Source organism: Mus musculus, chromosome 12 (genome assembly GCF_000001635.26).
Source record: "Mus musculus strain C57BL/6J chromosome 12, GRCm38.p6 C57BL/6J".
NCBI lineage: Eukaryota > Metazoa > Chordata > Mammalia > Rodentia > Muridae > Mus > Mus musculus.
In genome coordinates, this window is record NC_000078.6 from 58,066,974 (window position 1) to 58,077,680 (window position 10,707).

At 38.2% G+C, this 10,707-nt stretch overlaps 1 long non-coding RNA gene across 1 annotated transcript in view; it reads left to right on the top strand.

The window, feature by feature from the left end:
* Gm46329 overlaps positions 1–10,421 on the top strand; it is a 126,178-nt gene extending 115,757 nt beyond the window's left edge. The window contains exons 4-5 of the long non-coding RNA XR_001780529.1: positions 8,984–9,070; positions 10,355–10,421. This is a non-coding gene — a long non-coding RNA (predicted gene, 46329). The remainder of the gene's footprint in view (positions 1–8,983; positions 9,071–10,354) is intronic.
* The last annotated feature ends 286 nt before the right edge of the window (positions 10,422–10,707 follow it).

Consider the following 10,707-nt stretch of genomic DNA (forward strand, 5'->3'; position numbering starts at 1 on the left):
TGATGGAGGAAATTCTTCAACTGAGTGTTTCTTTTCCAAAGTGACTCTCAGTTGGGTCAACTTGACAGTAAAACTAACCAGCATAGGCATGTATAAGGGAGTATAACTCATGGCCTATTTTCCAAACAGCATATATATATCAGTTAAGACAGAGAGAGTTCTAAGGCCCTGGGATACTAAAGAACCAGAAACTCCCATGAGAAGAATATTTGGATATTTGAGTATCTCTGAACCTTCCTTTGCCAAGGTTGATGCTACATAAATTAATTTTTTTATAATAAAAGAACTAAATATGGTCTCAAAGCTACAAGGTGCTATGAGATCTAAATTAAATGATCCTGTAGGATTTTTCAAGGCAGTATTTCAGAAGCAAGGATTTTATAGACTTAAGCCTTGAGTCAGCCAGTATGGAAGAGTCTTCTTTTGGCACAGAAAGGGCCACACAAGTCTGCATTCCCTTTTACGTTTGAGAGAATCAGTGACTGCATCCCCCTGACAGCTGGCATTTCTTACCAACCCAGAGTTGGAGCTTTTGTGTTCCATTTCAACCTTACTGTGTTTCTTTGTAAGCCATACGAATGTCAAACTGGAGAGATCAGGTAGCTTAGCAATTAAGTTCTTTAAAGCGTTACCACCAGGCTGAAAAGGAAATGAATGTCAAGATCTGCTGTCTGGGTAATAAATTTGATTAGGAGGAAACGTTCATGGCTGAGAACACTGGGAGAGGAAGTGACAGTCTACTGTGGCTGGTGAAGCAAAGCTGAATTTGTGTGCTTAATTGCAAAACAGGGGGACCTTATCAACTGGCAGCGAACCCCTCCTCCACATGTACCTTTGTTTGTTACATAAGAAATTATTACAGCAGATGGAAGGGTGGTTTGCAAGACAGAAATGAAAAGCCCTGTGAACCTGTCTTCTGCTGAAGTTCTGGAGTGCTATAGATTCACTTTCTTCTTTGCAGGTCATACTCACTTGTTGGCAGCTCCAGGCTTCTGTCTGCGTGTCTGAGACCAGTAACTGAAACCATCACTGAGGCACTAAAGCAGGCAGTGCATTTGGTGAATAGCCATGGTTCAAAGCCTTCTGATTCCTTTGTAGAAAATCCTCTAGACTCCTCAGCACTCTGGGATGCTTTCTCCTTCACCCAGGCCCATATCTGACTGGCGATTTGATGGCACGTCTATTAACCCTCCAGTTCTTGTTCCTTTTATTCAAGCATTTCACCTAGTACGATGGTTGTTCCTTTTGCAAATTGCGATCTACTTCTTAGAGAACCTAATGTAACAGAACTTATATTCCTCATTTATAAAACAGAAAATGTTCCTGTATGTCTTCCCTGCAGAGGCGTCGTTAAGATTACGTGAGCAGATGTAAGAGAAAGGTTGTCAATGCCTGGCAAGTGATGGCAGCAGCTGTTGGCTGGACTTGCTCTATTGTGCCACATGCAGGCAGAACTACAAACTTGATATTGACTGGGACAGTGGGCATAGGAGCTAATGTGGAGGGGTCGAAAGCAAGGCCAATTGCCTGTCACATGGGCACACTGTGGGTTACCCAAAGCACAATATAAATCTGTACTTCTGAGAAGCTTGGTTGTTTTTCAGGATAATACAGAACTAGTCAAGAACAGGTTAAAATCTGTGTTTCCATGAAGCATAGAAGAGGTTTAATTCTCTGGTCCTTTAAACTTTTGGAACCTAGTAAGCACATCACCTCTCCCAGTAATTCTTTCACTTGAGTACTATTTCTACTGTCTTCCTTGTTAAGAGAATCAGTGAGCAGGTGGAGAACACTGGAGGAGAGGTTTCCCTGAGCACGAATAGAGCCTGTGGCAGAGTAGCCCACCTCTGAAGTGTTTGTTCCCAGAAATAAGGAACAGCCTCACACAAACCCTAGCACAGGAAGAGGTGGCGAGTCTTTTTTTTATTAGATTTGTTCCAGACATCTGGGAGCCATATAAATTCCTATTTAACTAAGGAAATATAATGTAACACAAAGGTCTATGCTAGCTGTAAAGCACAATTATGCAATGGGCACAGTGGTTATATGTTTCTAGACAAACAATAATTTTCAGAAGGTTTACTGACAAAAGGATAGCATCAGATGCTGGCGAGTTAAGGTGATTAAGTTGGGTGTACTGGGGACATGTCAGGCATCCCAGCCATTCTGAAGGTAGGGCTCATATACAAAATTCCAGCTAAGTCTTCAGAATAGTTGCATTTTTATTTTTTATTTATCCATGATAGTTTTATTTGTAGTAAAGTAAGATACAGCATTGCTGATATGTCAGTGCCCCAGCTTCCAATTGTATCTGAGTGTAGGTGATTTTTGTCAGACTTTAAATACTTCCGTTCATTTTGGTTCATCTTGTATCAGGTGGTTCTATTTGTTGTCCAATGGTTCCTGTTTCCATGCTTAATCCTTGCCAATTAGAAGTTAGGTAAATCTTCCCATTCGCTTAGGCTTTCAAACCTAAACGACAGGGTTTCTTCATTGAAATCACCGCCATCTATCTTCCTCCTCTAACCACTCGGCTTTCCTTTATAGCAGACTGTCTGCACATACAGTTTTCAGTGGAAAGAATTTTTTATTCTGTTATTCCATTGAGCTTTGCAAATCTCTTGCCTATTGACCTTGAGCCAAGTCACAATCACTTTTTCTTCAGGTGTCTGCTCAGCAAGATTTTAATATAAACGTTCATGCTCCCAGGTGGAGATCAGCCTTTTGCATAACTATCCTAGAACCATCTGGTAGGTGACTTAGCACACAGTCTAAAAGTGTCAAAACGTTAACCCCCCTTGTGATTCTACTAGGAAAAGACTCACAGATGCTGGCTTTCAATATTCATTTGTATTTTAATTTGGTAGTCCCAAATCAGAGAGAAATACATTTTCTCTTGAAGGCAAGAGCTTAGGGTTGCTGGTATAGGATGCAAGGACTTACAGGAATCTTGGAGAATTTAGTTCAGTCTCATCCATTTGGGAAAAAAAGTAGATAAAATACAAGGAAGACTATCATGTGGGTCTCAGAGCAGGCTGATACGCTAGTGTGCACACAAATTCAAGGGACACTTTCATCTTAGCCTGCTCTTTCACAACACAAAATCAGAGACTTTTAGACTTGCTAGGAAGCTAAAATCTTTTGAGCAGCCTGCCCAGTTTAGGTATCAGTGACTTGCTTGCCTAGGATCTGATTTGTTCACACAAAAGTATTCTTGAAGTATACCGTAAGCTCAAAAAGGTGAAGCAAAGAGTAAATTCCAGGGTTTAATGATTCTTGATCAGCAATGTCTTTAATACTTACTTTAGTAATACTATTTTGTCTATTAATATTTAATCAATACTTATTTTTCTTTTAAGCATAACATTTATCTTCATGTGTTAAGAGTATTTGTATTTTTCTCTGTTTCTGTGTGGTCTTTATCATAACAGAAGCATAATAAACTTACAAGCTGGGAAGGAGTCAAATTCTATCAAGAGGATGATTGTATTATTGCAAAGGTCACTATCAATGAGTTCAAGCATATTATCGATATTCTCTCTGTCAGACTCAGGACACCAACTCTTATGTTTTGGTCTTTCATCCATCTGGAGTTGTTTGTGTATGGTGAGAGATAAGGGTCACCTAGCATTCTTTGACCTGTAGTTACTCTGTTTGACCACACTACTTCCTGAAGATGCCTTTTCCAAATGTGTATTGTTGACTTCTTTGCTAAAACTCAACTGGCTGTAGTTGTTTAGGTTTATATGTGATTCCTCAATTCTATTACATTGACCAATAAGACTGTTTTATTGTAGACATCATGTTGTTTATATTACTATAGCTCTGTACCATTGAAGTCTGAAATGGTGATACTCACAACAACTGATGAATAGAAATAGAGCAACAGTTTTCAACTGTTGGATCATGACCCCTTTAAGAGTTGAGTGACACTTTCACAGAGGTTGCATATCAGATATTTATATTACAATTTACAACAGTTGCAAAATTACAGTTATGAAGTAGCAACAAAATAATTTTATGGGTTCAGGTCACCACAAGATGAGGAACTGTACTCAAGGGTTGCACCATTTTGAGAACCACTAAAATTGAAGGTGTAATTTAATACAGAAAAAGCCATATTTGACAAGTGTAAGATGTCTTTATATCTTTAAAAATGGTTGTGATTCTTTGTAGTAAGTTTGACAATAACATAGATACTCACTTTTGCTATTTCCATTCAAACATACTAGAATTCTTAACAACTACAACAATCAGGAAGAAAAGGACAGGTGACATCTGGAGTAGAAGGGGAAAAGTCCAGCCTTTATTTGCAGATAACATATCATCTAGCTATCTTTGAATCTATATATCTATGCATGTATGCATGTATGTATAAATCTACTATCTATCATCTGTTTGTTTTCTATTAATCATATATCTATTATCTGTCTATGCACATATATCCATATGTGTGTGTGTATATATATATTTTTTCATATATATAAATGTATATGTTTATTTTAAGGAAAAATGCTGATGAATTCATTAAGGTTTCAGGATACAAAATCAATTTGTAAAATCTAGTTGCATTTCTTTATAAAAACAATGAACTATAACTCCTCAAATTAATAACACTTTAAATGATAAAATACTGATGGGAAAATTTAACAAAAGAAGTGAAAGACATAGACAATTAAAATGAAAAAATAGGAATGAATGAAATTAAAAATGAAATAATTGCTGGAAAAGTAGAAAATGGTTATAAACTGCACACCAGAATGAGGGTAAGGGGATCATAGAACTCAATAGCAAGAAAATAGCCTGATTTTAAAAGATGGCAAAGGATCTGAACAGACATTTCTCAAAAGAAATTTAAAAACGTGCAAAGGTACTATACATCACTTGTCATCAGGAAAATACAAAGCAAGCAACAGAGTTATCACCTCATACACTTAGAATGAATATAAGAATATCAAAAGATCATTTATTAGAATGGTGTGGAAAATAGGAATCCCTTATAAACATGTAAAAAGATAAGTTTTAAATTTATGAGGAGGTACAAAGACAAATTCAAGGAAGGCAAAATAATCCTGGACAAAGAGTACTACAAGTATATCACCAAATCTGATTTTAAATTATACTACAGAGACATAATAATAAAACCAGCATAGTACTGATACAAAACAGGCATCAAGATAATGAAATAGAATAAAGAGCAGAAATGTTTTAAGTACATACCATCACAGTAATATGATTTTTGACAGAAATGTCAAAATTTACATTAAAGAAAAGACAGAATCTTCAACAAATGTTGCAAGAAATTTGGATTTCAACATGGAACAAAAAATATGGAAAAAATTATTTTCCTGAATAAACTCTACAGCAAAATCATCAAAGACTTAAACCTAAGCTCCAATATTCTGAAACTGTTAGTGAAATGGTTCTCAACCTGTAGGTCCTGACTCCTTTCAAAAGGGTCACATATCAGACACCCTATATATCAGATGCCTACATTACAATTTATAGAAGTAGCAAAATTAGAGTCATGAAAATAATTTTATGGTTGGAAGTCACTACAACATGAAGAACTATATTAAAGAGTCACAACATTGGGAAGGTTGAAAACAACTCTGTTAGAAGAGAATAGAAGGGCTATTCTTCAATTTGTAGGTAGAGGTAAAGACTTTGTTAATGAGACTCCAGTAGCTGAGGACATAAGACCAACAATCAACTAATGGATATCACATGACTAAAATGTATCTGTATAACAGAGAATACACACTTGAGTGAAGAGACTTCCCACTCAATGAGAGGAAATCTTTCCCAGCTGTGTATATGATACAGATTAGTGTCTAGAATACACAAAGAACATAAAACAAAACAAAACAAAAAAAAACAATCAACCCATCAAACCATAAAACAAAACCAAATGGCCACTTTAAAACAATGGATTAAGGAACTGAGGTGAAAGTTTTCTAAGGAAGAAGCACAGATTGCTAGAAAACAAGAGCTTGTTGACAGGACCCTGATATAGTCGTCTCCTGAGAGGCTCTGCCAGTGCCTCACAAATACAGAAGTGGATGCTCACATCCATCATTGGACTAAGCATAGGGCCCCCTATGAAGGAGCTAGAAAATGGACCCAAGGACCTGAAAGGGTTTGCAGCCCCATAGGAGAAGCAATATGAACTAGCCAGTCCTACCAGAGCTCCACCAACCAAAAAAAAAAAAAAAAAAAAAAAAAAGCACATGGTGGGACTCATGGCTCCAGCTGCATATGTAGCAGAGAATGGCCTAGTCAGTCATTAATGGGAGGCGAGGCCCTCGGTCCTGTGACGGTTCTATGTCCCAGTATAGGGAACTGCCAGGGTCAGGAAGTGGGAGTAGGTGGGTTGGTGAGCAGGGGGGAGGGGAAAGGGATAGGAAGTTTTTGGAGGGGAAACTAGGAATGGGGATAACATTTGAGATGTAAATAAAGAAAACATCTAATTAAAAAAGGGAGAAGTGGGGAGTTTGAACAAAGGTATTCTTGCAAGGATAAATAATCTTGCTCCAAGAAAACACGGGTTGGTAAATTACAATCTCAGTGGCAGGCAGAGGTTCCCTCTCTTTGGTAGACCCAGAGACACCCAAAATAATATGGCCTCTTGCCAGTGGTCTTGATTTCCCATTGGACCTTGATGGTAGAACTCTATTCTTGATGACATCATATATTCACAGAACATAAAGAAATTGACCTCCATCTGACCATCAAAGTCTTTCCCTCCTGGACTAGCTTTGAAGGTGCTGAAATACAAGATGCAGGCTGCTGGGAAACTCTGCATGCTATAATGCTGACATGAAGGCGGGATGTGTCAACTGGCAAGTGGCAAGACTGATTTTGGATCTAACCAACTGCTTTCCTGATTGGATTTGAGGCTACCTCCATAGGAGGAAACTCGTACATGGTATTGGAAACATGATCAAAGCTCAGGCTGGGAGTCATAAGACTGAGCAGACAACCTCCTGATGCTGTTCTGTTAAATGGTCATGTTGTCAAACTGGCTTCTGCACATTATGTTCATATTTTGATATTTGTGCTGCCTTCAACCTTGGTCAGAGAGACTTCTTATTGCAGTGAGTGGTGGTTAGTGCAGAGGTGCATGGCTGATTAACATACTAAAAAATAAGTGATGGTGAGTGCTTAGAAATTGACAGAACATCTATATCAACTTTTTCACACACAAGAGTCAGGAAATATTATGTGAGAGGGAAAAGAATGTATAATCCAGGGCTAGGGAATAGGGCTGTGGAGTGCTGCCCTCTGGATACAGCATGACTGTTACATTCAAGAACTCAGGATAGATGTGGATACCTGCATAAGACCTGCACAAAATTATGCCTGTTCAAAATTCCAGCCTGGAATTGTGAGGGTCTCATGAGATCCTATCATTAACTGGGAAACTACTGGCAGTTGATGGCTGCTAGAGTAGGAACTACTCTTCATGGATTGGCTACTGGTGGGCTCTTCTTATCTCAATGCCTGACTCCATACCCATGCAAACATGAGAAGCACTGATTGGACTTGATGAGTTTTTTTTTTTTAAAGAGAGACCATGAAGTTGAAAGAGAGATGTTTTGGGAGGTACAGAGAGAGTTGGAGTGGGGATGACTATGAATAAAATTCTATATATTATATATAATGCATATATATATATATATATATATATAATTTTCAGAAAATTAAAAAGAAGTAAAAAACTGAGAATGAAGTCCTGTCATTCACAGCAATATGGGTGATGTTAGGAGCAACGAGCTAAAGGATATAATCATAAAATATAAAATAAGCAAGACAGCAAAAGGCATGCCACTGCTTCTATATGGAATCAAAGTAAACCATCCATTCCCAAATTTAGAGGAACACAAAGTAGGATGGCCACTGCCTAGGCATAAAGGGTGGAAGAAGTAGAAAGACACAGGCCAAAGGGGTCACACTTTGAGTTATATTTAAATAAGTGCGGGACATTTAGTGAGTGGCAACTTAGCCACACTTAATTATTATGTATTGTATGCTAGAAATTTGGGGAAAGGTGGCTGTGTGAGGTAATGGACGTGCCAATTATCTGGATCCTGGGAATAACCTTGCAGTCACATCAGAAATGCTGCATGGGCAGAGAAATTGAGCTAGAACGGGACTACAATGTCCTGTCCTGCTAACCGCCGCTCTGGGGGTTTGAATGAGAGAGTTCTCCAGGGGCTCAGGAGTTGAATACTTGGTTCCCATTTGGTGTGCTGTTTGGAAAAGCTTAGGAGGTATGGTCTTGCAAGAGGAAATAAATCACTGGAGCAGGGTTTGTAGGTTTTAAAAGCAATGCTCTGTTCCCAGTTTGCTGTCTATACTTCCTGCTTGTAGTTGGAGATCTGACCTCTCAGTTTTTCTTGTCATTGTGTCTGCCCCCTGCTGACATGAGCCCCCCACTGTGAAGACTTATCAAGAGGGTTCTTATCCCTCTGGAAACATAAACCCAGATGCACTCTTTCTTTTACAGGTTACCTTGGTCATAATTATAATTGTAAAATAGAAACTAATACAGTATCTGTAATGCTTGAAGATGCTATGCAGGCCATTCCAGAAGGAAGGCCATTTGCAGTCACACCCAGCTGTAGACCTCTTTTGCCACAGTACTGAATTGAATGGCAGGATATGTCCATTAATAAATTAGTGGCGCAAATGTTGCAGGAGTGTCCATGAGCTTCCTGGTTGGCTTAGAGACATTTCCATTGTAGAGAGTGCAAGACTAGTACTATCATACTGGTCAAAACCCATGACTAGGAAATCAGACTATGGAGGACTATACAAACAGGCATGGTTAAACTGTTTTGTAACTATTTATGTTTACAACCATAGGCTAGTACAACTCTCCACCTTGGTAAAAGTAAAGGAACTTAGCTTATCAGTGTTCTGAGAATAAACAACTATTAGGGACTGGCCCTAAATGGTACATCTGTGTCATTTTTCCAAGTTGCAGGAAATGTTTATCATGGAAGAAACGATGGAAGAACTATGGGAGCCTGAAGATAGGGGAGAGTGTTTTGAGACTTTGTCTTCTGTAAGTAATATATCCATCGCATCATGGAGAGATAGCATCTGTGGCTACCTACATAAGATCTGCATAAGAAAAAAGAACTGAATGATGGGAAGGGATGTCATGAGGATAGGAGAGAGACTAGGATCTGTGGGAGGAAAAGGGATTGAGAAAGGGTTCTGAAGGAGGAACATGAGCACAGTGTGCTGCATTTAACCATGACGTTGTTAAAAGTAAAATTAAATTAAAATGCTGTGCTGTGCACTTAAATATGAACTGTTGGTAAGTTTTACTATAAAAAAGGAAATGTCAATTTCACAGAAAAAAAAAACTGATATGAAGCTTAGATTTCCCTGTTACTTTTAATATGCACTCTTAAAGACAAATGATCCAGCCTATTGAGTCATGCTCCTGCAGAGAGGCCACCACATTCTATGCTGCTGCTGTTTGTTAAGGCCTAGAAGATTAGATGTCTCATGCAGTTAGTCTATGTGCTGGCTAGCTTCTATTCTAGTTTGACACAGGTTCTTTGGAAGAGGGATCCTCGACTGAGAAATTGCCTCCACCAGACATGCCTGAGGCAAACCTGTGCCCAGCTCACTGTGGGTGGTAACATCTCTGGTCTTGTGGGGGGTCTAAGTGCTATAAGAGAGCAGGCTGAGCAATCCATAGGGAATCAGCCAGTAAGCCTCACTTCTCCATGGCCTTTGGATCAGCTCCTGCCTCCAGGTTACTTCCTTGAGCCTTTGCTTTGGTTCATTATGAAGGAGTGTGATTAGAACGTACAGGCTGCAGTAAACTCTTTCCACCCCAATTTACTTTAGTTATGGTATTTTATTATAGCAATAGAAACAACTAAGACAGTCGAGCCAATTGGATTTTGTTTTAGGTGATTGAGGAAATAATGCATTGAATAATTAACCTTGGAAGTACAGTGGAGTTCACGGACATAGACAAGCAATCCTTGGTCATTTGGTATTACATGGGTGGTCTTAGAATTGCCTTATCAGTATCTGTCTTCTAAATTTTGCATATCACCATAGGATTGAATTTAATTTTTAATACTTAGAGCCTGGTTGTGTTATTAAATCATAGTAAAATGATTTAATGTAAGTACAATGGGATAAAGTATCTACCACTTCTACTAAAGCTTTTGTGAAATGTGACTCTGTGTTCCTGGGTGATGCCTAGAGACTTCCCCATGTAACTTCTACAAATACCCCTGCTGCTGGCAGTTGTGGATGGACAGGAGGCACTTCATGTCACAGCCAAGAGACACTAGAGTTTAACCCTGTTCTTATTTTACAGATGAAGAGGCCTTGATCTCATCTACAAAGGTGAAGAAATATTCCCAAGATCACAAGCTTAATGGGTCATCAGTTCAGAGCTAACATGTATTTTATATAAAGAAACAAACAATTTAAATATTGTTTTATGTCATTCTTCAATAAAGTTTATGCTGATAATAATGATAATAATAATAATTATAATAATAATAAGCAATAAAACTATCCAGTTTTGCTGTTATTTTCCATTAGAAGAGTTGAATGTGATATATTTTCAAATGGTAATTATTTGGAATATGTAAAAAATGAAATGATTGTGCACAACTTTCAGGTTTTTGTTTTTTGTTTTTTGTTTTCTTATTTCTATAGAGCTCT